Source organism: Corvus hawaiiensis, chromosome 10 (assembly GCF_020740725.1).
Source record: "Corvus hawaiiensis isolate bCorHaw1 chromosome 10, bCorHaw1.pri.cur, whole genome shotgun sequence".
NCBI classification, from domain to species: Eukaryota; Metazoa; Chordata; class Aves; order Passeriformes; family Corvidae; genus Corvus; species Corvus hawaiiensis.
In genome coordinates this window covers 14289347-14317146 of record NC_063222.1, presented here as the reverse complement: position 1 = coordinate 14317146, position 27800 = coordinate 14289347, and the positions used below count along the sequence as shown (strand labels likewise).

Here is a 27800-nt window from a genome sequence, read left to right as displayed (position 1 = left end):
TATACTCATTCTAGATCAGAATCAAACATCCATACATGAGCTAGTCTAGGATCCCCTAACTCCATCCACAACCAGCAATGAGGATATAATCTTTCAGTAGCAACAAAGTCACCAGGAATATGTTAAATATATTTTAAATAAAATTTATTGTGAAGAATGAATATTGGCTTCCTATTTATTCCAGACCCTAGGAAGGTCTGATGGCTCTAAGCCTTTGCTGTATTTCAAAAGCACATTCAGAGTGTGCCCACAATTTCCCAGGCAAAGCAAAATATGCAGCTCTCCGAAGATTTCCTATGAGGTGCATCGTAAGTCAGCTGCACTTCCTTAACTAGCACGTTTTCAGGAATGCTGAGCTTATGATCTCCAGGATTAATAGCAATATGCTTACAAAATGTAAAGAAAGGAAATTAACTACTCTGTCCCTGAAGAATCACTGGCTTTAGCAGATAATTAAGAAGTTCTGCATTTTTAGCTTATGATTAGCTGCAATCAAAAAGATGATCTTTATTATGCTTTTTTTCCATTAAAACTTCTGCAATGGATAATGAAAACTGCAAAGGAAAGAGCAGAGAAATCCAAGGAAATGAGCACATACAGTGCAACAGAGCATAGTGATATGCCTTGCCTGTTCCAGAAAGAAGGTTTAAATATTGTAGCATTCTGATAACTACTTTTACTTGCATGCAGAAGACTAAGCAAAGACTGTACTTCAGATACTCATCCCACCTTTACATGCCCCTTACAGCAAACTTACTGGTCATTAAAAGGTATAGCTGCTTTTATTAAAGTGTTGTGGCCCTGGGATTAGCTGAGCGGGTCAGAGCATGGTGCTAATAATGCCAAGGTTGTGGGTTCCATCCTTCTGTGGGTCATTCACTTCACAATTGGTACTTGATGATCCTTCTGGGTCCCTTCCAACTCAGACTATCCTGTGATTCTTTGACTTTAAAACATAACTTCCAACAAGAATGTTATTTCTCCGCTTGTTCTGCATAAATCTGCAATCTGAATTAATTTAGTGTGTTGAAGTAAAGCTTGCAGATTTCCTCATAATTAAAGCAGCCTGAACATCCATGGCTTTATTGGCTATTTTCATACATATTTGGCTATTTTAGAAACTAATTGCGTGGTTTTGCTTAAAAAAAAAAAAAATGAAAGCAGTTCATTTGGAAAGATTCAACACATAAATTTTACTGTAGGACTTGATATCTGTTGAGCTTGGGTGTTCTTAGGACATGGCAAACATTTTCTCTGTGCTGGACCTGTCTTTGCCTGTGATGGACCAAGCTTTCTTTTCAGAGGAGGTTTGGGAATGATGACTCTCCCTCTGGTGTTCTGCACATAGAGCAAGGCCCCTCTCCAGAGTCAGAACAAAGGAAGAAATCGCTCTGTGAAAGACTAAGATGCGTCCCAAAATTAGGAACTGCAGAAAAAGAGGCATTGGAGTGACAGAAGAGAACTGGGAAGCCTGAGACTTGCCCAGTACAGCGAGTAGCCTGGGCTGGGAACTGTAGGAAGGCAGAAAAAGATTAGCACACACCATGCCTGGAAGGGGGTGTGCACCACACTCCCTGCACATCCACACAGCTCACAGCCCTTTCTCCACTTTCTTCAAAAGAGATTGCTGAGAATCCAGAATTCACTTGAACCCAATCCCCTGGGAATTAGTTTTCTGGCATATTTTATAATCCACATGAAATCTAAAGGGAAGAGTTGATTGGGAGATGAGGTAAAAATGGAAATGAGGTCAATAAAACAAACTTGGAACATAAAATACTGTATGAAAGATTACTATAAGAACTGTACACATTGTGCAGCAATTTTATGAAATGTTTAGATCTTTGCATTTTTCCTGTTACAAAGAACATCCTTCACTTCCAGATTTCAGCAATTCAGGTTGTTGAAGGTTAGTTCTTTTCAAAAAGCTATTGCTGCAAAATGGAGTTCAGAGTACAATAGGCAATAAGCCTTTGTTATTGTTATTGTGTTTCTTCTTAAAATTCTTAGTTCTCAAGCATTACTTAAATTGGTGACTAAAAGACATTTTAATTGTTTGCAAGACTGGAACATATGATTTTAAAAACTCTAAATGTAATATCTCTCTAGATGGAGGTATGCATTATTTAACCAGAACAATAGCTCTCATTAAAACTTAACTTAATTTTTCAGCTTTCTCAAAACATCTGCTACTCATGGGATCTGGCTGTGTAATTATAATAAACAAAATTTCTCTTGTGATGCTCCTTTAGTTGCAAAAACAAGAGGTTTGTAGGATTTCTTCATAGTTTTGATAAATTAAAACTCATTGCAACAGAAATAATTAGAAGATTTTTGTTGTTATTTTAAGACTATTACTTTAAAAGTTGATGCTCTTGACTCAGTTACCATAATTCTATCATTTGAAACAAAACTCTGGAAATCATGTCTTTACAGAGGTTTAATGAAAACAACTTATTTTCTAAGGCATATATTGAAACTAATACATGACAAGTCACAAACATAATCTTAAAGCTGTACATGTACCAAGGAGGGTATAGATGTCAAATCATTGAAAGATTTGGGGCAGTTTGTATCACTTGATAGCAAAACTATTTGAAAGGGATTAAATACTTTGGAAAGAGGCATCATAAGCAGTTTTATAGGTTTTGATACCAATTTTCCAGATTATTGTTGGGGTCCCTCCCCTGCCATGTAGCCCTGGGAGAGGGGCCCTGAGGGCACAGACACGGGGCTTCCCTGTCCCTGCTCAGCCTCGTTCCCATTGGTTGGTTTGTGTTCCCTGCGCGGGCAGAAGGACCCTTGGTCCCGTGACTGGAACAGTTCCTCGGCAGAGCTCCGGCCATGCGGCTGGAGAAATAAACATCTCTGAAACAGCTATCAAGAATCTGTCTGTCCTTATATATTTCCTTTCCACGGGACTCCTGGTTTGATATATGCGTGTTGCAGGATCCCCACTGCAACAAATGGTGGAGATTTGAGAGCAGAACGATCCCCGATCCCTAAGCGACTGATTTGTGTGAGTAAACCCTGGAAACTTTGGATTCCTCTTCTTGGTTTTGCTTTGCTATTCCATATCTAAACTATGGAGGAACGGTGGGAAGACTCTTGGCTCTCAGAGCCGCATATGGACATTTATCTTAAACTTAAAATGATTCTTGAACAACGATTTGTAAATTTTAGCTTGATTCAAGCTCAAAAAGAACTGAAACACTTCCTGGCATGGTTGTTTAAGAACTTTTTCTATGTTTCTTGGGATTTAATTCTTACCAAGGGCTTTTGGAAAACCGTTTGGACACAGTTAATACTAGAGTCAAAATATATGCCGATGGAAGAATATTTTCGTGAATATTATTTAGTTACTGAGACTGTTGAGCAATGTCAGCTGTGTCCTGGTGAAGGGAAGCCTGGCTCAGGGACCGTGCGGCCCAGGCCACGTGCACCGAGTGCTCTGAGAGCAGCAGCGAGGCAGTTCCCGCGCGCGGGCGGAGCCACGCGAGCCGCAGTGTCGGTGGCGGAGCGGGGAGCGGCGGGACCCGGCGGTGCCCGAATGGCCCCGTGCAGTGCGTGGTGGAGCGAGCCCCGTGAACGCCCGACTGAGAGGGGCGGCGTGCGGGCAGCGGCTGGCGGCGGTGGCGATGGAACGGAGCCGCGCCCAGCCGAAACGCGCGCTGGAGCGGAGCGCGGGGGAGTCATCGCTCGGGGGCCCGGCCGAGACGTGGGTGCAGCGCCCGACAGCGGCAGCGAAGCTGCGACCAGAGGAGGCGACGCACGGAGAACTGAGCGGCACGGCCCAGCCCGGCCCGCGCAGCCCCGAACGCGACCCCGGGAAGAGCGCGCAGGCACCAGCAGCCCCGAGAATTCCAACACGGGAGCGACCGAAGGAGAGAGCAAAGACGCAGCGAGACAGAAAACAGCAGCCACTCAGAAAAAGGAAAAGATCATAGCAACTAAGACCTTAGGGATAGTAAAATGGTATAATGTTAAGCAAAATTATGGTTTTATAACAAGGTGTGACAACCAGCAAGACATATTCGTGCATAGAACTGCTATTAAAAAGAATAACCCTGAAAAATGCATCCCAAGCTTGGGAGATGGAGAGGTGGTGGAATTTAATATTGTACTAGGGAGAAAAGGGTTACAAGCATCGCAGGTCACTGGGCCTGATGGTGTTCCTGTAAAAGGCAGTATATATGCAAAAAATCGTAGTCATGTTAGACAGTATCTCCATTGTAAGCCCCCCCTACAGTTTCCCTTTCCTAATCCCACCTTTCCCTTTTACCTTATGTCCTATTACCCCCAGTGTATTCCCAATCCGTTTTTTCATCCATGGTTTCCCTCACAAAACCATGCTTTTGCCAATTGTTTCCCCAAAAATCCCTTTCCAATGCCGAGTGGGGGATGAAAAGGGGGAGGGAAGAAGTTAAACCCTCTCCTGCCTCAGTTTCCCCACAAAGCATGCTCAGAGAATTCTGTCTCCCTTCTGTCAGCCCTAAGATGTTCCAGAGAATCTGTTTGGACATTTAAAGACTCAGGAGGGTGGCTTGTTTTGTTTTGAATCTGTTCTTGTTATGTTTATCCAGTTGTTTTCATTCTCCTTTTATTAAAATAAAACGGGTGAGGTGTTGGGGTCCCTCCCCTGCCGTGTAGCCCTGGCAGAGGGGCCCTGAGGGCACAGACACGGGGCTACCCTGTCCCTGCTCAGCCTCGTTCCCATTGGTTGGTTTGTGTTCCCTGCGCGGGCAGAAGGACCCTTGGTCCCGTGACTGGAACAGTTCCTCGGCAGAGCTCCGGCCATGCGGCTGGAGAAATAAACATCTCTCTGAAACAGCTAGCAAGAATCTGTCTGTCCGTATATATTTCCTTTCCACGGGACTCCTGGTTTGATATATGCGTGTTGCAGGATCCCCACTGCAACAGATTATCATGTTTGTCATCTTGCCAAAAATGTAAAATACAAAATAAAATGTTGACCATGTGACCAGTGACAGTTGTTGTGACCCCAATGTAGAAGTTTCCAGAAGATACAAGCCAGGCTTTTTTTATCCCAAACCAGATTTAAAGCAAAAGCTTTACCTGTCAGTTTTGAATAATGCTCTCTTTCTTTTTGCTAAGAATAAAAACCTAAAAGCAACATCCATGCTAGCGAAATGACAGGATAAGTGTGTGAATGTTGATTCTCAACACAGTTTCCGTTGGTAGTACATGTCCCCATTTCCAATCAAGGTAACATTAAAAACCATCCAGATGACCTTTCATCAGGCAAAAAACCAACTAAACAAACAAAGAAACCAACAAACTGGGTGGGGGAATACCACACCAAAAACCCCAAAAGACCAACCAACTAAACAAAAATCACTGAAAACCATAATGATTTTTCATGTTACAGATCAGACTGCAGTATTACCTTTCTGATGCTGAACAACAACTACTGTGAAAACAGTGGTGGGTACACTCTTTTGAGAGAAAACAGTAGAGAGCAAGTTGGAAGACTAAACAATAGCAAGTGTAAATATTATCATTGATAAAATTATTTAACTGACTTGGAATTATAAGATCCCCACCGTAAGTACATGCCAGCTCACCACCTAACCTTAAGCTTTCATTTCAGTGCCTGCATTTGTATTTACACTTTGTTTCCATGTCCATTTACAACCTCATATTACCATCATTTCTCCATCTGTAGTTTCAGACCATCACCAATCAATCAACACCATTCCAGCAACTACCATCAGGACATTTGGACAGGCCTCAATGCCCTAAGACCAATTGTATGAGGCTCAATAAGGTCAAATGCTGGGTCCTACACTTGGGTCACAACAAGCCCCTTCAGCGCAACAGACTGGGGGCAGAGTGGACCTTATAATTTTCTACAAACACCTGAAAGGAGATTGTAGCAAGGTGGGGGTCAAGATCTTCCCCCAGGCAGCACGCATCTAAGAAATATTTAGCTTGATTTGCTAATTGTAATCCTCAACAAAAGTGCTTAAAAACATTCATGAAATGGAACAGAAAATCCTGACACCTACAAAGTACCTGTACAGCCTAGGTAAACTGATCCTGACTGTAGAAAAGGACATGAAGAAGTAGATATTTCTGATAGGAAACACATCACATGGCTACTGGTATATTTCAGTGCCCCTGGACTGAATCTTGAAAGACCATAAACCAGCAGACAGACTCACATCTATATTGGATGGAAATTTCCTATCATTATTTTTAGTGAAAAATGAGTTTTGATGAAATAGGATATAGGAAAGTGTTTGCCAAAAACCTTCAAATACAAAGCCGATTGAACTTTTCCAAATGAAAGAGTTTTACCATATTTCAATTTCTTTTTTTTTTTAATGGCATTTGAAACTGACTGCACACCTTATAGACTTCTCAAACTGAGCTCCATCAATTCCTTCATCTGCACTTTTCATTAGTAAATAAGGTTCCATCTGGGCTGTAGAAGTAGATGAGGAGGGCGCAGTGGGACTGAAAGCTTCCAGCACTGAATTGCCCTGAAATGTGCTCTGGTCTATGAACACTCTGGACCCAAGCAGATAAGAAACCAGCTGAGGCAATAATCACCTGCTTTTTATTATTTCCTTCTACTATGCTTTCTAGTTCCATCCCGGGTCTCATCCCCAAGCCACGAATCAATTCTATTTATTTTCTATTTCATTTTGCAGACAAACGTGCTATTCAGATTTAAATATTCCACCTTCCTACAGTGTCTTGGTAAATATCACATATACAATGCTAAACCTAATGAACAGATTATATGGACTTTTCAAGTGGATTAAAAGATACAAAACTATGACAAAAAGATACCACTATTTGCACTATACTGATTCAAGAGGCGTAAGTTTACATTTCCATAACTGTCTGGGTCACAGAGGCTGTATCCACATAGTCTAAATCTTAGAAATGCTGTAGTCACGTTTGGGGATGGGGGTGGAAAAAATCATAAGCTTCATTAACAGATTCAGGGGACAAGAATAAAATGCATGCACTGCCTGTGCAGCAGATGTGATGAACACAAAACATGCAGAAAGTTTCATGTTTTGCACTGAGACTGAAATACAGCACTGCTAGGAGACTCTGCTTGGCCTCTCTCACTCCTCCCACCAGGATCAGCCACCTCACCAAGAGAACTGAAACAAAATGGGTTAGGTGAACAGTTTGGGTTATTACTATACTTAGTCATTGCTGAGGTCTTATCTCCAGCTCATCTCTTCCTTCCAGTAAAATCTCTCTTAGCTGAACTGAGAAGTCTCAAGTCTTTAGACCCTTCCCAAGGTCTAAACAAGACAAAAGACACCATAAAGAAATGCACAGAAGTTGCTTCTGGACCAGAAGCATCACAGTGGGAGTCAATGTGGGGAGTCATCAAGAGCTGAGAGAGACTGTCACCTGACTTTGGTACACCAATAGGTTGGTACTGCCTATTTCTCTGCCTCAAGGCCTCCTGCTTCACATGGATTTCATAATTTGAAGATTTCTTAATCCTTTTCTCTAGTTTATATGCTGAGGCAAGTGAACAAATTCTTAAAACTTGCCTGGTCTTCTAAGCATAAATAGAGTTGCAATATATCACATTTAAAATAGTCTGTGTATATTTTATTTCAGTTTTTAAGTTATTTATTTTTAGAAAAAAGATTAAATCACTTGGAAGTTAACCCAGGGCTTGTTCTCCTGCCCCCAAACATAAAAGTCTGTCTTTTTCTCTAGCAGCAGTCACAAATTTCCTCAGGACTCTATGTAGAGCTATCAGAAAGCTGATTTTACCTGTGCAAACATGAAACCTGCTGCTGCCCTGTCAACAGAGGCCATCAGGAGTCCAAGGACTGCCACTGCACACGGGAGAGACTGTCCTCTCTCAGCCACTGCTGCCAGTAATGCACACCCATGTCTTCAGCAACATCTCTGGCCGGGGCTGAGAAAAGTGTTTGGACACTGCTGCCCAGGATGCTCCTGGTGGGTTGAGAAAACCATGAGTTTTTACTGAAGGCTACCTAGAGGTTAATGAACAATCATCTTCTCATGCAAGCCAATGCATTAAAGATAAGGATTTTGTTTTTTCTTTTTCCATTTACAGAAATGTTGAGTAGATAGTAAATTACGTTTGTACCAAATTGCGATTAGCTGTTGAAAACTACTGTTTGGGGTTTTTTTCTTTAACAGTTCAACCCGATATTAAAGATAAAAACAGAATAAAAATGGTTATGCATTCTTTTACATTCGAGTGAAGAAAATTATTTTGCACAGCAAGTATTGAGATCAATTAAAATCCTTTATTTCAGATATAATTAACAAGGCTCACAAGCATAAAGTGAATTAATTTCCTGTATCAAACCAAATGCTGTTTTCTGTCAGTAAATGACTATTCTCTTACAGCACTATGCATTAATAATTCATCATTTCTGTATATTCTAACAGATGGGACTTAATGAAAACTTCTAATGAAAACAGCATTAACTTACATCCAGCATGTAAAATCTTTAAAGGAATAGTATTTTCTTCAATGTTAAGGTTTTTCGTTGCACAATTTCCTAATTAGAGTTAAATTATTACATACCAAAATAAAGCAGTCCTTACACTGAGTGAAAAACATAAAAAGGAATCTAATACAGTTGTATAAAATAAAAACAAATAAACCCAAGACCTAGTCCTTCAATAAATAACCACAAAATAACTTTATAATAGTTTATGCTTACTAATATTTATCCTTGTATTTGATTTAACTTTGATGAGGTTCAATTAATCTGGCAAGTGACATGCATACTCTAGGATTTCACTCTCTGACATAGGAGAGTAGAAAATTAGCACATAAACCTCACACAACCACGAGATTCAGATCTCAGTCACTCACTACCCCGCAGTGCAGAACAAGGCTGCAAGACCAAAGTTACTGCAGCTCACTTACTGCCATAGAGAAGAACATTTTTTCTTCCTACCACCTCCTTTTTTACTTCCCATTTCCTTTTAAGATCTCAAAGGAGAGAAATAAAATGGGGGGAGAGTGTGTGTATGTGTGTGTGTGTGTCATTACTCCAGCTCAATAAGGCTAAAAACACAGGGAGAAAGAAGGAATTTGTTGTCTGATCTTAGGTATACTGAAGTCAATCGGAATTGATTGACTAGAAATATTTTCATTTCATAGCTCCCTACATCAGCAACAGCACTACTGGCCTCTAATACTGTAATTTTAAATTTTTACTTAGGAAAACCTAGAAGACCTGCCAATGCAAGCAGCAAATAAGCATAACAATTCTACAACAAACAACAAAAACTGAATATGTAATTTGTCTATATTAACAATCCCATTGTGATAAAAGCCCCTTCCTTTAATTTTACAAGGGATATTCACCACAAGGACACGACATGACATGGAAACACTTTTCTCTCCTGAACATTTTGCCATTGTAGCTGCCACCATTTGTTCTTATTAAGCACATTCATACAAAGAATGAATTCTGCTGTTGTTTTCTGTGTGTTTTCAAGACTGAGGGGTTGATGCTGCAAAATGCTGAATGAACTGACTGCTCCAAGGACATCCACAGCTCTAAATGCATGCACAGCCACAGTCAGGATTAAAGGAATTTCCCATGTAAATTGTTGCATCCACATGGTGATTCCTTGCCAGATAGACAGCACACAATAAGTGCATTATTAGAGCAAGTACATGAGGCAGAGAATCTTGTTTATGCAAATGGAATGAAACTATCACAATAGATATCCCCTTTCTCCCTGAGCAGTTAACAGAGATATTGGTAGCAAAAATAGTCATGTTTTTCTCCATTAGTTAGGATGCCTGCATTATACATTTTCATTCTATGCCAAGTCCTTAAACTGCAAAAAGAAAAACCTTAAGGTAAATACTTTGCATTTGCACCAGACCAAAGAGCAATTATTTGTTCACATCTCCATTATACCTTACTTTGAAAGGGCAACTTTCAGAACTCTAAGGGAAATTAGGTGAAATAAGTTATTTGAGACTGAGGGGGAAGGAGTGAAGAAGAAATAAACAGAGCTTTTAAGGACATGCTGAAAGTGCCACCCAATATCACACAGCATTGTCTTTAACTAATATCCTTGCTAAATGCCAAAAAATACCTACTTTCCAGGTGGCTCTTGACACAGGCCATAACTCAAAAGTTTATTGTATTGCACTATGAGAATAAAGTGCCCTAAGAAACTACAAAAATATATTATAAATGCACTTTTAGTTAGTTAGAAAGTGTTTTTGATACAAAATCCATAATATCTTTCCCTTTAGATTTTGCTATGTAACATAACAACGCATTTATTGGAGGTTTGCAACATGGCCCCAGAATTTCCTAATTGCTACTCTAGAAATAAGCCTCAAAGATTTGAGTATCCCATCTTAAATAAATGTTTGGTTCTTTGCTTTGAAAAATATGATACTCAGTCTGTGCTTTTAAAGAAAAAGCTGTAGAGAATGGGTTGACATAAGTCTTCTGGATAAATTTTTCCTCTTCTAACAAGATTACCCATGTGTATTTTTCTGACAGGGACCAGAAACAGAAAATAACTCCCTTTACATTGCTCCATCATAATTCAACCTCAGAAAGAACAATAAATTAAAATATCTGTTGCCAAAAATTGAGTTGTTTGTTTCTCGGCTCTCCCAGATGGAAAACACTTTTCTTAAATCATTGCAAGTGAAATTAGGCAGCTTGTTAGTAAAGCCTAATCATTCATTAACATTTTAAATTCCTACAAAGGGACAAAATACTTGAGTATCTGACTGCCTGAATATTAACAGATAATGCTTTCTGTTTATATGTAAATACCTAAAGTGTGTATCAGAAGTTACCTAAAGAACACTGGGAAAAATTTTTGCTTTTTCAAAAGTTCTTAGAGCTCACATTGTTCTCTTTTTTTATTATTATTATTCTTTCCTCTCATCCTTTTCATTTTTTCCACATCATACCTATCTTATAACTCTGTCCAAAGCAAGGTCTTTTTGCTTTCCTTTGACGTAGGTCTCGGTATTGACTAAAAATGAGTGTATTTCTTCCAACATACTGATCCAAAATGGACAGATTTAGATAGCTGGATTTGTACTATAGTGACTCTGCACATTAGTTCAACATTATGTTACAAATCCATACACAAAGAGACATGGAGAGGACAGAATTATGGGTGAAGGCATCAACTCTTTTTTAAAAAAGCATAGGAACCTATTGTCCTGGTCTAATATCTGGAAATAAATGAGATTCAATCCACTGAATCTAATACTAGATTTCATCTGGTTAAATGAAGAACCCCACCACATAAAGCAAGTGGTTAAGCATCCTAATAGATAAGCTAAGGAAGAAAACCCAATAACTAGTCTGTTGTCTGTGCAACTATTCCAAAGCCTTTGGCAAAAGTTGATATCACAGAAAGATCCCAAAGGACTTTCCCAGAATTTGAAATCTTTGCCAGATCATCTAAATTACAGGTTTCAGTGACTTTGGCATCTGACACCTGGGGACAAGCTATGCACATATTTTATATTATTCTCCACTTTGTACTGCTCACTGAGGAAGGGAAAAAGCTCTCAGCACCGCAGTCATGTGTGGCTTTTGCTGGTGGGGTACAAGCCAATATGCACAGCACAACTGTGTGCTATTTTTGCTGCTTTTACTGTGGGAGAGGTGTCCTACAACAGAGAGGCAAAACACATCTTCATCCATTACAGGCCTGTGAGGCAGAAACTGTCAGACAGAGCCTTTTGCCCTGTGCTCACTGCACCATTAACTTTTAGAGGAGTAGTTAGTTACTGATCAGTCTCAAAATGTACCAGAAGTTGATCAGTAAAGACTCCAGCTTCTATGAATTGTCTGACATTTCTAAGAGTGAAAGTGTGAATTGCAACAAGGGGTTTTTTTTAAAAGCCCCAAATAATAGCATTCATGTTTCAATCCTGATTGAAACAAATACAATCCCTTCTTTCCTTCAACTTCCTAAGTTCTCAGGCTTTTTCTTGTAGCTTTTAAGATACATATGTTTAAAAAAAATATATCACAGCAACAGCATAAACTCATATCACATTGCTAGCAGTCTCCTGGAAGTTTGAAATTGCAACAAAATGTAGAGACAATAACACCACATATCACCTTCCTGCTCTGTGAGCAGTCTACAGTTCAAGAGCATTTTCAAAGCACCAATACCACAGTACTAAGCACTAATAGCCCGGGCAGGCAGGCTCCCACCATGCTAATTAACTCACCTAGGGGGTTCTAGTTACGGCCCACATGCACAATTTCAAAGCTTTTCTCTCCCCTCCTACTCCTTTGTCTAATATTTTTCACTATAATCACACTCAGGAAGAAAATTATAAAGCCAAGCATGACAAGTGTGTCTTGCCTCAGCTAAAACTATTCAGAAACAATAAAAGGCAAGATTGAGAGGCATAGATATAGAAAGGCTTTTGCCCTTCTAGCAACAGAAAAATAAGTTAAATTCTTGAAGCCCATTTGATGAGGAAAATGCACGCTTTCTGTTTTTCTGGGTGAGAGTTCCAAGGATTTCCACAGCTCATTTGCTGCAGAGGTCAAATCCAATCCAAGAAACTTCCACCAAACATACAGCCTTTTTACTGCAGCCATACACCACAGTCATCTCCCTCCTACCCATCAACAGAAGACTAATCACCCCGGGGTGCAGTTTAATATAAATGGCTGTAACAAGGACTTTGCACAGCAACAGCAATAAAAATCATCCCCAAAGCAGCCACAACAAACCCTGTGCTCAGATTTCCCTGTGGAAGCTCTTTAAGTCAGGCTTATGTACACATTGCTCATAGTTCATTTCCAGTCTCTGCTTCCCAACCAGCAGGCGTTCAAAATGTAATGTATTGCTTACCTCCCCATTTTATCATACAAGGATGTCGAAGTGGCTACTTCATAAACTAGACAGGGTATAACCCAGAAACTTACATTAATTTGCTAATTGGCCTTCTGGAGCAGATCAGAAGGCACAGCAGAAGCCTTTAAGTTTTCAGGTATTATTTTTCCATTTTCTGAATGTAAGAGGAGGAACCCCATACAAATTCTCTAGCAACAAGAAATAGTTACACTTACTGCAGCAAAAGCTTGACTTGAAAACTTAAATTAACCTTAGAGGAATAATTCAAAATCCAAGGTTGAAGAGCTGCTTTCATTTCCCTCCTTTTTTTTTTTTTCTGCTTTCCTGCAACAAATACAACACAACTGCACAGTTTCAAACTGTCAGAATTCATCACTCTAGAGAGAATAAATTTTAAAAAAACTAATCCCTCTTACCTATGGAAGCATTTCCTTTTGGCTGCTCTGGGTTTCCTCCAGATGAAGTGGCAACTGGCAGGTCTTTGTTGATAGATACCGACCACAGGTCATGTGATTCAGCATGGGCAAATCTTAAATTTCAGCTTTCTGGAGCATCACAGAGTAGCAGAACTGTTGCACAACATCTGGAAAGTGAATCAGAAAATAATTCAAGATTAATAACTTTCATATCTTGTTTTAGTGTTTCAGGGAAAATTGCCAGCAATGGAATGACACTAATTATTACTTCATCAACATTAGTCATTGAGCCTAATTTGCGTGAAAGATAGTGGGACTGAAGGCAAAAGGAGGCAGCTTTAGTCAACCTCTAAATATGAACTTCAGGGAACAGTTCATGCAGAGGCATTTGCCTTCCAGAACGCCAAGAGGCATCTCTCCTCCATCTTTTATAACTCAGGTCCTGCAGATTGGTCTAGGGTGGCTGGCAAAAAGCAAATAAAGAAAAGTTCAAAAGCATGAACTCCATTACAAGATTTTAAATACAGTGTAGAAACCAAGATGGCAGTGGAAACAGTGCATCCTACTGTTTTTTCTCATTTCTACATTTTTCTCCTAATACAGAAAAAATTGCTTAGAAGTATTTTAATAGCACATATTTCCACTTATTAAATATCGCATTTAGTGATTTAATATTGTTGCTAAAGTTATGAAAATCAAAATGTAGATCATTAGCATGAATCCATTTTCATTGTGTGTGAAAGAGCATGAACTCTCATAAATCATTTATAAAGGACGCCTCTACATCTCCTCCCACAACTCCTTAGTATTATTTAGTTCTTTTCCAGATGTAAGAATGTACTGCAGCTAAAGTCTCTGTTCATTAAGCATCTCAGTTCAGTTCCCAGTTAAGCTGATCAATTACATTAGGGACCAAACACTCAGAAATTACACAAATATATTCTCCTATTTAAATGGCAAAAAATAAACCCCACCCTAAATAGAAAAGTATCCTTGGCTCTGCATGTGCACACAGAGCTTTGTTTTTAATAGAGCTTTTCTCAGAGCAGTTTTACTTTCAAATTTATATGAAAGTAGAAGGAAAAACCCAATGCAGACTGAAGGCAAATTAAAAAAATAAAAAATTCAAGATTAAAACATCTTTCAACTGAGTAATTTATTTAGATAGTATATAAAATACAAAAGCACCACAGACTTTAAGGTAGCAGAATATGAAAAACCCCAAAATAAACTCTCCTACAGTCAGAAGGAATCAGTTCTCAAAGAAAATTAACTAAGATGTTGCTATTTTCCTGCAACGTTAATGAATTTCTGCATTTACTTTGCTGAACATCTACTGTTCATTACTGCAACATAAGCAGAACTGGAAACTAACCTTTTTTTATCAGAAAAAAAAAACATGAACTGAATTCTTTCCTCAGAGTCTTAAAATTTCCAGTTATACTCATGGGTATTTCTTACTTAAGTAAAATTAGAATCCTTATTTATGTTGCTGTTCAAACAATTGTTATTGTATTTAGTTAAATCACATCAGCACATAATATCATATCATGTTCTTATAAGGATTCATTTTTAAAGGAAGAAATGGTTAAAAAAGTGAAACCAAGAAGGCAAAGAAATTCAGTGTATTTTCCTCTTCATATCCAGTTTCAATAACAGAATTATTGTCCAGCTGGAGCAACTTTATGACTCAATACATTTCAAAACCACTTTCAGAACACAGAAAAATAGTATTATAAAAATAATTCATCCTCGAGTTTAATTTCACATCTAGAACATAATGGAATATTTAATACTTGTCAAGTCAACTCTGCAAAGTTACCTTATACTGCTCAAATGTGGAAAAAATGGGAAACAGGGGCATATTTGCCCATCAGACAGTACGAGACTATTTGTATATATGTGTATATATCCTACTTAAATCAGTTGTAAAAGCTTACAAAACCCCCACAAAGCTACAAACAAAAACCCCCAGCTGTGGCTTATTTATTCCACTTAGGACTGCTCTTTGAGCATGCCTGACATAAGGAGCCATTCTGCTCCTGCTCCCAGGACACAAGGCAACCGTGCAGCCTGAAAGAGCAGCACATCCAACTGTGGGACCCAAGAGACTTAACCCATTTTGATCAAATCAAATTTTCTGATATCAATTGTTCTTATATTTGGGGGAAAAAAATATTTTAGTGCCTTACCAAGCATTAAATCAACCTACTAGAAAGTAATCATCCATCCCACAAGTAAACAATATAATTCAAAATGTAAAAGATGTGAGTCATGATAATTCAACTTTAAGATTCTGTAATTCTTCTCCAGACAAGCTTGTTTCCTCAAGAGAATGAGTGCCCTGAAATCGTGGCACAGTGGAGCACTCCAGCTAGCAATGAATCCCCAGCATAATATTAAAACCAAACACATCACACAAATGTAAGATATACACAAATACATAATTTTATGTATGCATAAATTAAACAAGAGTCTTCTTTTGATTTTTTGGTTAAACCAAACAGTTTTCCCATTCACTCTTTTTTTTTTTTTTTTTTTGCTAGCTGAAGAACATTTAAACAGATTCTGGCAGAGTTGCACCCCTAGAACGCTCCGTTCTAGCAGAAGCACAAAGCATGTCAGTAGGACAGCCTGGGAATCAAAGCAATAATGTGCTTTCCTTCCATGGTTGAAGCCTTCATTTGAACGAGTGGTTGAGCAGGCTGACCACAATCCCCTCAGTCAGTTTGATTAGCTGTGATCCCACTCACTCCCACAATGCCCTTTAATAGCCTCTGGACTCTGCAAAATCAGTGCGTAGGGGATTAGGAACACTGGGTTTCTGTTTCAGAAGGGGTGAAAATGGTTATTTTCAGAGTGAAGTCATACTGATGTATAACTATCTAGTAAAGGCAACACCACTGACCTCTGGTCTGTTCAAGGGCTCATAAATAATTAAAACATAAAATCTTTATAAGTGTCTGGTTAAATACAGGCATCTAAATCCCATTGAAGCACCCAGATAAGAAGCTTGATTTTAAAAGACATCTGTTTACTACATTTCACAGTACTTTTCACTGATCACTCATTTACATGTATTTCCTTACATTAAGAATTGTTTTCTTTTAATTCAGTGATTTACCGGGGCACCTTTCTGTGCATTAAAGCATCTCTTTTCATTAGCAAAAATAAAAGGGCATTGTAAGTCACTGCTGCTGCAACAGTGTATCAAAAAATCAGAACTGAGGAAAAACAAAACAAAAAAATACACAGTTCCTCAAAATCACTGTATACCTAAAACCACCCCCACAAATGGAATTTATCAAAAGGTCAGACTTAAAAAGCAGCAATTCATACATACTAATTACCACCTTGCCAATGATTGCATGATAACATTTACTGATGTATAATTGAACGGCAAAAATTTGAAAAAACAGAGAGCATGGGTAGATTCAATAATTAATTCCTCCCACACTAATCAGTTTCTGACTATTTCTTATAATAAGCACAATTATATATTCTTGCTTCCTTTTTCTTCTCTTTTTCCTTTGTGAGTAACAAACTATGAGTCTGTCTTTCTAAAACTAAAGGGAAGGGGAACCATTGCAAATACCAGTAAAAATACTTTTTAATAGTTACAAATTTCTAAATATTTTATTTGTATCTAAGTTTTTGCTTCATTGCTGAATGCTACTATGATTCTTTGTTTTACAAAACATTAGTTCATTTAAATTATCCCATTAGACCTAGATCATCTTCCCTCAAGCCTTCTTCCTAAACTGCACATCTGTAACCCAGTGCATTTATTTGTGTTATTATAAACATAATTTAGCAGCCATCATCCTCTGTCCCCCACTATCCCAACAGCTGGGTTGTGGTCAAGGACAGCTCATCTCCACTTTCTCAGGTCTGAGCAGACAAAAGACTCTGTGCTATTCCCAGTTACAGGGTTAGGCCTGTCAGGATGTAATTATTCAGATTACAGCACCGATTCGCAAGCAGCCACAGTGAGCTCACACATGCTTTTGCTGTGCAAGGGATAAACAAGACTAAAAGCACAAGAGCAGCTGCCAGAAACATGGCAGGAGATGGTGCTTAGAATCACACACAGGTTGAATGACCTGGGGTGTTATGAGCACAACATACCACAGTAACTGTTGGCTATAGGGGAAGTGCCAAAATATTAAGTCAAATCATAATATTTTTGTTATTTTATTTTTAAACTTCAGCCAAACTTTATCTTTCCAAAATATTTTGCTAGAACAATATATTGTGCAGTCCTATGCTGGAACAATGTCAATAGAAAAGTCCCAACAGCAAGGCACACAATCCTCTGTAGGCCACGTGGAAACCAAATTGTTACAACACTTGTCGGAACACACAAAAAATATCCAAAATTATCATACAGTCCTCCTGGGTTTCAGTCCTCCTGAAACAGGTAGGTTTCATCCATGAAAAAGAAGACTGATATTTTTAATCATAAACATATAGGGAAAAACACAACAAACAAAAGCCAACCCCTGCTCCCCAAGATTCAAAAACACTTTCAAGAACTGAAAACCAGCATTCTCCAGTTGTCACTCGCCAAACACAGATACACCCTTCCAAATACCCTTGTCTCCCACACTTCAGAAAGCACCCAAAGAAAAGTCACAGTGGGAGAGGAGCAGCACCTGGCCCACAAAGCCCAGTACTGTAAGAAATCCAAACCTTGCAGTCATGTGTCTTTAACTGACATGAAATAAAACCTGCAAGAGCACAGAGCTGAAGAAAAGCCTTTGCACCAGTTCCATCCCCCAGTGAGCACCAGCCACCAATCCTATGTTGCTCCAGGATGTTTGGCACTAAGATCTTCTGCTCTCCATCGCAAGAAACATTATCACAAGACATAGGCATGACCTCTTCAAGGGCAACTAAAAGTCTGAGACAGTAGATTCCTGAGGCTTCATCACCACAGCCAGAATTAGCTCTGCAGACCTCTGGGATGGCACCAGTAATGGTTCTGGATTGTCTCCCATGTCTCACAGGTGAGCTTCAGTGTGAACAAATGAGATAAAGGGACTGCAGAGACCTCTGGCAGAAAACACACTGGAAAGGAAACCCTTCAAAAACCACTTTGGTTTCTTCTGGGTTTGGATAAGGAAGATGTTGGCTGCAAGGGAAAACTGACATGAAGAAGCCTCTCACCCATGGTAATATAAAACATGAATTTGTAGGCAGACCCACACCAAGCTGTTTCTCTATCCATACCCTACAGACTTATTCTAGTGAATCTGGCTAAAACCTAACAGAAAAAAAAAGCTGTTGTGTATAGAAAAGTACTGTAAAAATAAAATCGCTTTTGCTTTACCGACAACACTGAAATATAGCAATGCTACTTTCAGCACAGACTGTACAATTGAGGAAGAAAACCAGCCTAGTGACACTGAACAAGTCAGAGAGTTGTCTAATTTGGTTACTTTGGTTGTGGGCAGAGGTGTGGTATGTTTTTTCAGTTTTGGGGGTTTGTTTTATGTAGTTTTGTTTTTAAAAAAAATCTTTTATTTAAAAAAAAATCATGCATCTGTGCTCCAGCAATTCTATTCTATAGAAGGCTCCATATCCAGAATAATGCATTTTTTACCTTGCATTTTATCTTCATGACCTGTAACATTAATACATCATTAAAATGACAGCCTTTCCCAGTGATGTATTAATTTAACAGTTCAGATCAGATTGTTCTAGAAAATATGATGCTGAACAGGGGAAACTGCAGTAAGATACTCTGACAAAGAATGACTGTAAAGATTGGTTCAAATAACAGAGAGGGTAGAATAGGATCTAGAAATGAAATAGTGCCACAGCTTTTAGGTACTAGAAAATAGGTTAAACACAGCAGTATGGGCACAGGGGAGCAAAACTGGAGGTGCAGCTCTGGAACAGCACTTTACACACATCACTAAATGTCTCTCGTCTCTCCCATCTTCCTCTTCCTGATAACACTTGGTTACTAAGTTGGGAGGGTCTGAAATTTGGGGCTTTTTTTTTTTTCCTTCTCTGTTTTGTTTTAAAAAAGTTTATTTGCAGAGCCACTGGCAGACTTTGCAGAAAGCAAAGTCAAGAGCCAAGCAGGCCCAGTCAGAGGGATGCTGTTATCCTGCTGGACTCTGAACAGGAACACGGGGTTTGTACTCAGAATGAAGAACCAAGCAATAAGGATTGGTGAGAATGTGTGTGACCCTGAGATGTAAAGTACAGCTATGGGAATAATGAAGATATAGTCAGTAAAGTAGATTGATTAGAGGTCAGTAAGGCAAGTTGTTGAAAGGAGACTTCACACATTTAGGGTGCCATTATCACAAGCTGTAACAAACAGCCCTCTGGATATTTCCTAAATCCTTTTAAATCATGATAATTTACTGGAAGGTCTTTTTACAGCGTTCAAAGTCCATTTGCAAGTAGGAGGAGAAATGGCTGTCTAAATACCATTATTTTAGCATAATAATTATTATACAAACTTTAAGTTCCTCTACTGGACAGAAAGCAATCTCTGAGGAAGAACTCTGTTTTCTGTCAGCAACTTCAAAGTGGCCTTTTTTTTAATTGCCTCACTGTGATTACCTCGGCTACATTGATCAAAGAGTCACTAGGAATATTCCTCAACATTAAGCAACACAATGATGAAAAACTACCTATTCATCCTTAATACAGGGCAGATAAACAACAGTTCATCCCACTGCCGTGAAACAATTAGGGGAAAAAGAATATTTTATGTCAGACTTAGAGATGAAGGAAGATCGCATACTGTGAGACAGCATACAGCCCTCAGAGCAGCTCTACTGTGTCATACTAAGGCCCTTTGTCCAATATCTGCCAGGCAAGATGTTCACCACACCAGGAACAAGACAGATTTCTGGGTCACTGCCACAGAGCCTCAGGTCTCACATAACACAGCCTTCAGCAGAGGGGCAAAGAACAGATGTGCTGTGGAGAAGGATGAGCAGCAATTCCTGTCTTTGCTATCCCAGCTGAAGTCATTATTTGACCTATCATATATCAGCTACTTAATTCCTCCATGGAGGCTTATTTTCTCCATGGAATTCAACTATTAACACTGCAAGCTTGCTGGCTTTGGTAAATGTACTGCTGTATAGTGGTTTGGTTGGGTTCATTCACTCCCTTCCCTCGAAGTTATCCATTATTTCAGGACAAGTGAATCCCATCAAACTACCGTTTCACAAAAACAATTTAGGAGACCACGTAAGACCATGGAAACCTCTCAAGAATTAGTTTTCAAATTCTATTTGACTAGCAGAGGAAAAAACCAACCAAGAAATTTGACAAGGAGAAAGCTGAGTGACCCTGAAATGGGTCAGAGTACCACAGACATTCCAAGGTCCTCACTACACTCTAACTAAAGGTGAGATACCCAACTCACCCACATTTGAATGTGAGACACCCAAATTCAAACCACCTGCAGCAGATCCACTTGCTACTGGGCCGTGATCAATACTTTAAAAGTTCATCAGGAACAGAAGAGGAAGTGGAGGAGTTAAAAGCACAAAGATGTTCAACCAAGCACGCGAGGGGGAACAGCAATACAGTCATTAATATTTCGCTCTTCCATGAAGAAATGTTATAGTGACTTTTCCTGCTAATTCACAAAGCCATTTGAGATCTTCGGTAGAAGAAATACACTTATGAAGAATTCTACTAAAGTGAGAAAGCAATATGGGAATGTTTGATTTACTATTTTATGTGTTTGCTAAAAATAGGTTAGAGAACTATATTTTAAGGTTTATACCATAATGAAAACAATTAAGACTTTCAGAATGGAAAAAAACAGTTAGGTACTGTTTGGTTTTTTTGACGCTGCCATAATTTCTACGAATAGGCTAGTAGTTTATTTCAAAGTCTCTCTCCCATCCTCTGGAAACACATTATCTTTTCTGAATTTCTTTAATCTTGCACTGTTATTTGAAAAGAAATACTGTACCAAAATACTCAGGCTTAAGAACCTTGAATTATGTGTAGTTTGCTACAAAAAAATGCTACCAGAATTTGAGTTAAAAATCAGTGTTCCTTTGTCCAGCAGATAACCTCTCAAACATTTCACAGCCCAAATAAATCTTTCTCTTTTGGAATGCATGAAAGATAATTTTAGTGAATATGGCAGACACAAGCAAAAGAGTATATATATATTCTGCTAGTGATTAAGCAAAGTGTTTTCAAACTCGAATGGATGAGGGGACCTATTTAATATTGGGACTGCTTTCTGACAGTCTTAATTTACACATCAAAAGAGAAATACACTTTAAGATTTTGTCACTGTAATGGTTTTGCTATTACATTAACTAGCAATTACTACACAATGCCATGCAAGCTGACTAGGCTTTAAATGCCAAGTCCCAAGTTTGAAACCTCCTCAGGCTGTTATTTCAACATCTTCCACACTTTGAAGGGAGAAAATTACGAAAGTTACAATTGCATGGATTAATAATGGCTAAAAATGCCTACAAACACTGTTTTCTAGCCTCTGTGCAAGGAAGCAGAAAAATATCAGTTGTGGTTTACCCTTTCCTCTGTTCTACCCAGTATTTGAAAAGTAAAGCACAGGGGTGGAAGCTGGAGACATGCTCTCTTCCTGTTCTCCCCATGGGAAAGTGCTGGGATGCTCTTGCTGGGATGCTCTGGGACAACTAAGTTTTGTATTTGAGCACCTTTACAATAGCACATTGCATTGGATGAGTGCTTTTGGTTGTGTCAAATGATTTTGTTTATTTTTTTTCTTTTTTTCTTTTCTTTATTCTTTTTTTCACTTTTGTCTGTCACAGCTATGAGGTATTGCTGACTTAAACCCAGTGTCTATTTTGTCTGCATTCCACAGTAGCTACAATTTCGAACCGGCAACTGCAAATATTCAACTTTGATTTGCTGACTGTTTCATGCAAAGGTTCTGGCACAGCTGGATTTTCCTTCATATACTTTGATTTGTTCTTTTTATGCCCTGGTTCAGCTCTCCCACTGAACAGCTCCAGAGCACTTAATTAATGTATCAATAGGCAGACCCTCATCTGATACAAATCAGAGGTTCACTGTAATTTGCTTTAATAGAAATATGTCTATTTATGGAAATAAACGGATCATTTCTTGGTTAAGGAAAGCAACAGGCATTTGGGCATGGCTTCCTCTACAATAGCATTTGATACCATATCTCTTTCCTTGCAATCACCTCGTTTTCTGTGTTGTAGTTTTTCAAGTTCTATTTAATGTGAAGCCAGTGTCACCTGCTAAGGTACATGAGCCAAATTCTTCAATACAATAAGAGAAGTCTCCTAAAATAGAGACAGACACCTAAAGTTAGGCAGCCAGGTCACACAGCTTCATAATTAATCCTTCAAACAAAATTTCAAAGGGTTGGTATTGATTTTGGTGGATGCATTTTCCAGGCTACTTGATGAAATCAGGTTGGCTTGTAGCAACTTTGAAACAGAAGAGAGTAATATAGATAATAGAGAGTCAAAGACTTCATGCACTTCTTACTTATTGCAGTTATTTATGATTCCTAACCAATATAATTTCTCGTACAGTTGTTCTCCATAATCCCTTAGGTTTCCTCCCCCACTATTCTGGTATTGTTTCTTATCATTAGATTTTCCCACCCATCTCACAACAATACATTAATTCCTCATCAACATTGAAGACCAAACGTAGAGCCTCTGGGAAGAGTGACTGGATCAGAACCCTGGGTTCCTGTCAGGCAGGGCTGGGAGCACAGAGCACTTGCAAATGGCCCTTTAACTGTTCCCTGATGCTCCTCAAAAGGCCCCTTGATGGCCTCCCCACACTTCTTGTTACCATTAATATTCAAATTCACCGCGCTGAAAATACGGCCTGCAAGTAGGTATAGATTGGAGCAATCGAAATAACATCTAACACAGTTTTCTGTCTAGAATAGGTTGTGAAAAGGAAACCAGGATAACAAATAAACGTTTCATATACAGACATCTGTGGGCCTGTGTTAAACTCACTGTACAAAGTAGTGTTAGTCTCCCTTTTTGAAAATCCCTGACAAAAAAACCATTTCCATTTGCTCTCTGTAATGCATGGGCCCAACTGGTATTTCTAGAATAACGTAACAGACATTTCACTCCCTTTTGACCTCCACACTAGGAATTCACCAGCCAGTTATGCAAAGGACACATATGTAAATATATAGATTTCTTCCCAAATCTCAGAGCTTTCTGCACAGTAATTTTTCTCCTCTTCAGCATCAGTACACATTATGTGACATTATTTACCTCAACACATGGCTTCAAGAGTCCCTTTATTAGACAGCAAGACCAAAAGGCCCTTCTGAACAAGAGAACTAACAGTCCCCTCTTGCTATAAATAGCTAGGTTTTTTTTCTAAGTATTTGTTGACTACATTATTTCTTTCTTTTCCTGGAAATTGGAAAGAAAATGTCACCTTTCAGGGACAGTTATTTGTTCCTTTAAATTGACTATAAAAGAGTTCTTGGAAGGCAAGAGGATATTTCCCTTCATTCTTAGCTACTAAAAAAGTGACTTTCACTAAAAAAAGAGATGATGTATTCATAAAAGTAGATAAAAACTATACTGTTAACCATCTGCTTTTGGATTTGCTACTCAGTGACTAGAGATATATATTTAAAAATTACACAAAACAAGCTGGAAAAAGTTAAACATTTTACTAGGAGATCATATTACTCGTTTACATTATCTTTCACGTTAACCTTTAATCCTAGAAGGGGAACCTGTTTAACCTAATGCTGTTATTCAACTGGGCATTAATTTTCTTTAATTATTAATCTCCTGTAATCAAACATTCCAGGCTCTGCATCTATCAAGTCCACAAGCATGAAGCAGAAAATAGTTCACTGTTTCATTTTATACCAGCTGAAAGTTTTCTCTACTCCTCCGTTAGTGTTGCCATGCCGTCAGAATGCGACGTTCAGAAAGCAAACCACATGCCCACTTTAGTAAAAAGAGCAACAAAAATCGCAACACCTTACCAAAATAAAATTATATTTATGAGCAGCTCTCACTAAACCTACCGAGAGGTGCAGGGCACTTGTGTATTACTGGTCCTCCTCCTTCAAGGGCCTCAGGGTGCAGAGCTGGCTCAGCACCCACACATTCATTTTGTGCCCTGACCTTGGTGACCAGGGCTGGAATCACAGTTGCAAAGCACCAGCCAGGTAACAAATAAATCTGCTCATGCTGATGGTCTTTCTGATGCTTTGGGTAGGAAAAAAAAAAAAAAAAATATGCAGTGACAAAAACAAAGAGAGCAATACCTTCATTCTAAACCAGACAATCAGAGCGTGAACACTGGAGGTACTAAGCACTTCATGAAATACAACTATGTGGTATCTGCAGGCGTGGATCATGAGCAGATGAGATTTAGGAATTCTCTTCATAATTTTTTTTTAAAAAGCTGTAGATTCTCATATTTATGATTTCATTGTGCTTTAATTCACTTACACTTTAATAAGTCAAAAGGGTTTTGGGGGGTTGGGAGTGGGGAAATATGTTGCAATTATGGTTTTAAATAATTTATTCATCAGTTAAATCCAAGCTATTTTAATGATTTGTTAAACATTCTGCAGCAGTTGTATTAAACAGAGACCAGGAGAAATTAATGATTAGGTGATAATAGCTGGAGATCCTATCACTGTTACTCAGCTAAATTGATTTTCTTAGAATAGCTAAATAAATAAAATTAAAAGCTACACGACAAATTGCAAAATTTTGTTAAGCAAACTACGTACTGCTAGATCCCAAAGGGAAAAAAAATAAGGAAACTTTTTTTTCCTAATTTTTAAAATGTCAGAACACATTTTTGTTTTTATTAAACTCTTCTACAAGATATGAGTCCCCTCTTCAGAGTAATTTGTATTTATTTAGTTGAAATTCTTTTTTTTAAAAAAAAGCACTAAGTCTCTCTGACATAGCTAACACTAAATTCCATATTCTGTTCGTTGTCTTATCCCTAGTGCATCCCTCTGCGCTTACATCTAACCCAGCTCTCTAGGATGTCTTCAAGTTATTCCCTTATCCAACAAACTTCACCTCACAGTACATTGTCCATAAATCTCTCTCCCAGTGAAGCCAAGCAGTAGAAGAGCATCAGGACTGCGTGCCCAGCAAAGGCAGGGCTGGTGCCAGTGTGCAGATGGCTGCTGAGGAGCTGAGCTGGGGCCATGGCAGAGCCTGCCACCGACAGCCCTGCGTGGAACCACTCGAGCACAGTGATGCTGTTTGCAACCGCTCCCTCAAACCTTCAGCTGAGAGTGGCTCTCCCAAAAGCTGGGCCAGAGGAGCAGAACAAATGCCTCAGCCACACCAGCTTGCAACCTGGCCTTCTAGGTCACCTCACTACACTTCCAGCTAGTCCACAGTCATCCCCTTCTACCTGCCCTTGCGTACAGGGGGAGCAGATAGTAATCACATCCCCCTGAAATGCTGTCACCCCACCTTAGTGCTACAGCTGCACCAGAAAGCTAAACTGGGAAAATTACAACTCTTAGAAACCAAAAGACTCTGAAAAAACTTCCATTCAGGAAAAAAAAGGTACGTTCATCTACCAGGCTGAGCATCAAGTCAGAGGTTGCTCCCTGAATAATTACTGTCATAACTGTCTTAACCCCCAATTAAAAAGAAATCTTACAGATGAGATTAGCCAGCTACAGATGAATAGTCTTCAGGAAGAATTTAAAAAAATCTGAAAAGTCTGTCTCTTCTGCTTTCTTCACAAAGAAGATTTGCCCACTAATAATTTGTCTAGTTCAACAGACTATGGAAATTACTTTTTTTTTAATGGGAAATTTCATTTCAGAAAACAAACTTCTCAAATTTATTATAACCTATTTATATTCAAGACTGTAAGTTTTGAAATTCCATCTGCAGTAAATTACCAGGCAAGCAATTTGATAAACCTTCACATAGCTCTTGATCTTAGCATGGGTAGCTCCATTCTAATTCAGGCACATGTCCAACACCAAGTATGCATTTGTGCAGACCTGCTAAATGATAAATACAGACTAGTCCAATGCCATAAAGCACTTCAAATGTCTCACTAAAGTCAAGTAATAAATCACATTAGGAAAATAATTCTCAGAATAACTACACTGAAGCTCAGTCAACACGTAGCATGCAAAATGCTGAGCACAAAAGTTTAAGGTAGATCAGAACTTCTAGTGTAGCCTGCTGAAATGCAGCCCAGGTGGGTGGACCAGCACCACACTACAGCATTTTCCATTGTGCCTGTGATCCTTTGGCCTTGCAACCATCCAAACAGCTCCAAAGCAGACTGTTGCAATAAGAATGTAGCTGTTGGGAAGTTAGCACTCTGCTATAATCTATGAGGTGCTGAGCAGCAAAAGCTGAGCAAAATCAGCAGGAGATGAAGGCCTCTTCACCGAGGCAAACAATACCATGTATTCTCGGGACATACAGAACTTTTACAACAATGCATCAGGGGGAAAAAAGTGCCTGCCTGGAGACTTGTGTAGGGAAAAGTGCTTTTTTTAATCTGTACAGGTTTGATTACAATCATCTTGGCCAGGCAAACAGTTCAGGTCCTAAGACAGTATGGGCAGGAAATAAATCTCTCTAGAGGTCTCCCAGTGCAAATATTTCATTGGTAGAAGCTAAACAGCATAAATTACATTTCAGATGAAAACAACTAGGTCTCAGGGTTATTAAACAGGGTAAACAATAGCAGTAGAAATATTTATTGGGGCTGCTGGAATGGGACCCTACAGTATCTTTTTAGATATTGCATCTTGTGGTCCATCTTGAAATTTTCCTTGAAGTCATTTGCAACTCTGGAAACACATATGCTGTGCATATGACCTAGATTTCTGGATATTACCTCCTGTATGCTGTTTTAATAGCTAATTTAATTTTCTCCTCTTTTCATAATGAGACTAAAGATTACATCCTACTGGCTTTATTATTATCCAACATCCATTCTGTGCAAAATCATAGTGTACATTCTTGAACTTCTCCTTCAGCCATCTAATCAGCCTTGATTGATGCCCCAAATCCTGCATCAGCATCTCTGTGTATCCCAGCTACATCCACAGGGAGGGTGCTGAAGTTCTTTGAATGAGCTACACCTCTATCACTACGTACATTCATTATTTAACAAATTGATGAAGACATTTTTAACAGCAATGAGACCACAAGAGGATGACTAAAACTACCTTAAAAGTTGTAATCCCTGTATAAGAGGAGCCCCTCACAGTCATTTTTAGAGAGGGCAGAAATCTCTACCTGTCTCACAAGATTTTAGCCAGCATAAACCAGACTGAGAATAGCTGAGCACTTGGTACTTTCTATATACAGCTCAAGTCTGTCGCCCTGAGTTTTATTTCATATAACTCTGGTTTTCATTAGAGTAACCACTCTAAAATCAAATTATCTAAACTTTTATAAGGCCAACTAGAATCAGGTCTTGTTAAATATTTATTAAATAAGAGAAGCTATAACAGTCTGAAGAGACAGTCTGTTCTGTGTGGAGTTTTAA

General features: G+C 38.9%; 1 long non-coding RNA gene across 14 annotated transcripts in view; it reads right to left on the bottom strand.

Annotated features, from left to right (window-relative positions):
* Positions 1-27800, bottom strand: part of LOC125330595 — a 473930-nt gene that overhangs the window by 276954 nt on the left and 169176 nt on the right. For all 14 annotated transcript variants that reach the window (XR_007205629.1, XR_007205618.1, XR_007205625.1 and 11 more), the window contains one exon: positions 13284-13450. This is a non-coding gene — a long non-coding RNA (uncharacterized LOC125330595). The remainder of the gene's footprint in view (positions 1-13283; positions 13451-27800) is intronic.